We start from the raw sequence: 5,646 nt of genomic DNA, 5'->3' as shown, positions 1-5,646 counted from the left end.
ATATAAACCCAAACGGGTTCGACCCAGTCCGTTCCAATATTTAATTAATCCATTTAATTAAACCCGATCCGTAAATAAATTAATCCAATTAATTAATTTGGGAATATAAATAACAAATTTAATTAATTAATTTATCCAACGATTGTTAAATTAACCAATTGACAATTTGCAATCTTCCAATTCTCTTTTGTGTGCGGCCCATTAGGTTCCCGATCACGATACCCAACGACGTGAAATATTATTTTGATCTAATCAAAATTGATAAATTAAAACACCCTTTTAATTTATCGTCAATTCACACTCGCCGTCCTTGATTTACATATAGCAATGTGTCAGGGCAATACATGTGACGGGAAATGTCACGTGGTATGACAAAATCAAATTCTTTCGTTTACATTGAAACTATAATCCATTCGTCAATATGATCCAATTAATTACGAGATATGGAATTATGTCAATCCCGAATTTCGATCATATCTTTCACTCCACTATTAAGTCAATATAAGTCGAAAACTCATTTTCGACATATGAGTACACCTTGGTCAATGATTTCGTTATCGATTTAATTGAATGAAACGTAGATCATGATCTCTTACTATTAAGAGTGATGAATCATTTATTGATCAATCACAACCTTCATATGATTCTTGACGTACCCAAACGATGTCGTATTAGCGGCTCTTTGCAGAGCAACATTCAACACCGTCAAAGTATGATTTTCCTCATATAAGGTACCATGATGACTTCAAGTCTAAGGACTAATTCCACTACCGAACGTTAGAGATTAACTACTGACACTCAGATAATTCCGCCAAAGTATGACTGTCCTCATATAAGGTACCATGACGACTTCAAGTCTAATGACTAATTCCACTACCGAACGTTAGAGATTAACCACTGACACTCAGATAGTTATCCATGTGGAATCTCTCGGCGGGTCTCCAATGTTTTGTTCTATAACAAAACATCCACGTGTCATTTAACTTATGAAATCAGCTACTTATTTCACAAGTAAGAAATGTCGCACGTGATGGTCTATCCGTAATAACGATATCCGTATCTCGTTATTATTTACGACCACGGATGATTTAAGATTCAATCAGATATAATTTGTATCTCACAATCACAACTCCTTGTGATTAACAAATTACGAAAATTTGAATTTACGGACTCTATTATTTATTTAATTGTCTATTAATTAAATAATAAATCTGTCATTAAATTGCATTAATTATATATAAAAGTATTTATGTCCAAAATTGATTGGACCTAGGGCATAATACTTACAACAAGGACTTTGATATGGCAATTCCTTGAAATCTCAATTAACATTACAAATGCAGTATATTTTTATTAATTTTATTATTATTATTATTATTATTATTATTTTGGGAATTAAGGTTAAATTCTCTTAAATTTGTTCATGAGATGTCTTGGAGGAATTTTGTGAATAGTGATCCCAAAATAAGTATAATGATCGTTTGTAAATCCGTGTCGAAAATTGAACAGAGTAATGGCAAAGAAAACACAAACAAAAAGAAGAAGAAAGTAGGGACAAAGCCGAGGCAAGAGTTGGATTCTTTGTCCTTAAGTCGAATTTGCCCCGCAACGGTGCCTACGGATTTCGGCAATCGACTCCCAAGATACAACGGTTACACTTGTGTTTGTAGCACTCCAAAACACAAGTACAACGAACCAAATTTAGGTTTATGTACTCCAAGGATGAAATGAAGGAAAATCAAAATAAATGAAATGATTTTGATTTTGGATAGAAGAGAGGATGAGAGATGTTTTGCATATCAAAATTGTGAGGAATAGGAAACCCAAAGGGTCCTATTTATAGACCATGAAAGGGTGTGGACGAAATGGTTGAGGCCAAACCATGCACCATTTCCAAACAATGCACCTTTATGAAAAGGTGTCTATTCACCGGACAACGGTTATAAACCGTGCGGTCGCACGGTTTTCCTCAAAAAATCGGAATTGAATTTGACGTGTGATCGCGCGGTTTACCAACCATGCGGTCGCACGGTCAAATATTGACCCGATTTTCGTCCTTTTTCGTAATTTCTCATTCATCCGATATTGGTTTTCGAAATGCCAAATATACCCTTCAATACATGCAGAGAAATCAAAATTCTCTTTCGGGGGCGTTGCCCCCTCGACCCCCGCGACCTGACCGGACAGATCGATCCCCATTTGTGCGCCCCGAAGCGGCGAAGTGGCAAACAATTTTGCCTAAACGGATTGAGTCGAGCTTTTGAGTATTTGTCCGAAGTCGATACGAAGTCACTTTAATCGATTTTCAATTCTCGATTTATTTAACCAAATATCCAACAAGATGCTTGTTGAGAGAAAAATATATAAAGAAGGGAAATTTTGTCAAAGTTTTGCACTATTTGAAAAAATTGTACAATCTAATCGAACCTCCAAGTATTGTAGGAAAATAACCACTAAAGATTTTCCCCACTCACAATTTTATACTCCTTTGAACTAACTACAAAAAAACTCCCATGAATTTTGCTAAACTTATGATTTTTCATCTCAAATCGCGTACAAAAGAAAAAGGACGTCATCAATTTATAACAAACATCGCTACAATTTTGACCTACAATTTACTCCAAATTTCAGCAGTCAAAACAAGTGCAAATCAGAATGGAAACTTTGCCAATATCCTGACCAGGATTAATGGTATCTTTCGGCATATTTTCTTCAATCGCCGGATTTTAACCGGAAAATTTCACCTTATTTCCTTTCAATACTATTATTTTATTTTGGAATACTTGAGGAAATTTTCTCAACAATCTCGACCGTGATGAAAAATGAGCCAAATTTTTTACCATTTCTTTTGAAGTTCTCAATCACGATTCTAAAACATCAGTGAGCATTTGGCAAACTTTCAAAACCAGAAATTAATTGATTTTTTTAATATAAAAAAAATCTCACTTTTTCCTTAAAAATGACATTTTCTAATTATAAATAACAATAAAAAAACTGAATATTTACCGGATTGAAAACGTAAAATAAAAATGAGCATTTGGCAAACTTTGAAAACCAGAAAATTTTATTGATTATTTAAAAAAAAAAAAACTCACTTTTCCTTAAAAATGACATTTTTTATAATTATAAATAACAATAAAAAAAAGCTGAATATTTACCAGATTGGGAACATAAAATAAAAACCAGCACGCCCAGTGGGACTCGAACCCACAATCGCCTGATTAGAAGTCAGACGCCTTATCCATTAGGCCATGGGCGCTTCTTGAAGATTGCAGAAATAATTTCTATACTTATCTGTAAAGAGTCGAAGTAACCTAATAAAACATCAAATATTGAGGAGATCTTCTGGGAATTTAATTGCACTTCTTTTTTTAGGTGTCCTTTCTTACTTCAGTTCTTCATTCATTTACCTTGGAAGTAAAGATATAGTGGATATAAACTCCGATTTCTCCATTGGTGATTTGTAATATTGCATTTTATAACAAATTAAGCCTTATTCTAGTACAGACTCTACAAATCCTTTTTCCGCCACTCCCAATAAGTGAGCGCTGCCTAACATTTTAGCATTGTATAATAAACGCAATATACAGCCTGATTTAGCTCTATCCTTCAAGACAATGCTTCATAATGTTGTTATGTCAAATAATTGCTTAACTTAATCCTGATAAGCAGTTTCATAGTATAAGTTTCGAAAGCTAAAAGACAGCATTTCAACATCACGACAAATCAATTGTAGGTTCTAACATAAAAATTGTGGTGCTCATAATCGATTTGCGTTACAACAATTTCTATGAAGAGGAATAGCCGAATCTACATTCAAGTTATAAATAAACCATGGGATAGTTTTCAATCCATTCATCATTGTCCGTCCACTGACAAAAATGAATGGGCGTATAGCCTATAAATGTTGGCCCAAGCATTTTAATCTTCGAGTTCAGTAATCTTAACTACAGATGCATCTCCAACTTTGTGGCTGATGATAGCTCGATCATGTGACTTCACAATTCCCAAGGCCATCCCATGATGAAGTGCTACTTTCAGAACCTACACTAAAATCACAAGAAATATCCATTTGCTCTGTTTACATTTTCTTCTTCTGTCCCTTTTTAGGTCACAACATACTGCAAACTACAGAGGAAGCAGTGAATTCCAAGTGTGTCATAGGTTTCCAACATACTCTAAATTTAATATTTTTCATACTCATTTTCAATAATATATTCACACAATAAATATTTTTCAAGTAAACCCAAAACTTTTCTCTACTTTTTAATCCCACATTTTCAAAAAATCACTATTTAAAATATCATTTTCCATCAATTTCTCTTTATAATGGTCATTAAGTTGGGGCTAAATGTTTTATGGGAACATATGGATGCTGGTTTTCACTCCTTTTCCCAAATATTTTTTTTTTCTTAATAAATTTAACATCCCTTAATTTCTTTGTATACTTGCCTTTTAATTCTGATTAGCACTTCAAACCTTCAATTATTATGTAAAAATCTTAATTATATTTTACAAATATTTATAAAAATCAAGTCACTTTTTATCAACCTATTTTATGGAATTCATTGTACAATCTACTGATATCACTCATTTTTGTATGTTCATAAGCAATAAGTGAGTGATATTTCAGAGTGGGAGTACATTTGCCTGATGGAGAAAAACATTTTCTTTCACAAACTTAAAGCCATTAAAAAGTAAGTAGTCCAACTACAAATATGTGTCGGTTGATGTGTGTGTCAAACATGTTAAATGGTACAAGGCCACAGCTTACCTGCGTGATTTTGACGCCACGTGCGTGTTTTTGAGTTAGTTTTAAGTCACAGGAGAAGAAATTGCACTATTGGTATTCAATCTAAGATATTTGTAGTAATTTGATCTTTAATTTTAATTATTGAGCAATATCATTCTCAATCTTTTTATTTTGTAACACTTTTTGTTTTAGAGCCAGTTGAACTGTGTGATAATGGTGTTTGTATGCTTGCTAATTGTTAGTTACCCTCGTTCTTCCTTTCTGGAATTGGGCACTCTTTCTCTTTCTTTCTTTGAAACAACTTCCACATGTCTCGAAAATCTTATTGCTATTTTATTGTGAGTAATTATATAATATCACTAGTACTAAAAAATACCTCATGATAACACTTGATAAGTTCAATTAAATGAGTTTCACAACTCCTTATTCAATGCCGCCAACATGTCAGGTAGGATGATGTTTTAGCATCAATGGTGTTAAAAATCATTATTCTTTCATTATATGTTCGTCCATGTGCATGCTACATAAGATTAAAGTTCCATGTCGGATGTACCCACCACATCATAAGAAGCCTCTCTATTAAGCTTTATATGAACAAAAAGTGCTTTGCTAGAAGCAAACGAAGTGCCTCCCCTTATCTAAAATTTGTTTCATCAGAATCTATATACCGTGAATGAAGGGACTTCCTATGAGGCATTTTGTAATGCAACTAATCTCATAGCTATATAGAAAAGGATGAGTCTGCACCTCGTCAACCATAGCAAGTGAAGCCAAAAATGGAAATCTATTTAACTTAAAGAAAATCCTCCTCACACGTTTCTTTCGATAGTAGGAGTGATGGAGAAACGCACATGATATTCCTAATATAAGGCAAGAATCTTGTGACTATGCAT

General features: G+C 33.4%; 1 non-coding gene across 1 annotated transcript; it reads right to left on the bottom strand.

Annotated features, from left to right (window-relative positions):
- Positions 1 to 3,186: 3,186 nt before the first annotated feature.
- On the bottom strand, positions 3,187 to 3,259 carry TRNAR-UCU. The gene has a single exon. It is a non-coding gene; the product is annotated as a tRNA-Arg (tRNA).
- Positions 3,260 to 5,646: the final 2,387 nt, after the last annotated feature.

Source organism: Olea europaea, chromosome 11 (assembly GCF_002742605.1).
Source record: "Olea europaea var. sylvestris chromosome 11, O_europaea_v1, whole genome shotgun sequence".
NCBI lineage: Eukaryota > Viridiplantae > Streptophyta > Magnoliopsida > Lamiales > Oleaceae > Olea > Olea europaea.
This window is presented reverse-complemented; position numbering and strand designations above follow the sequence as displayed.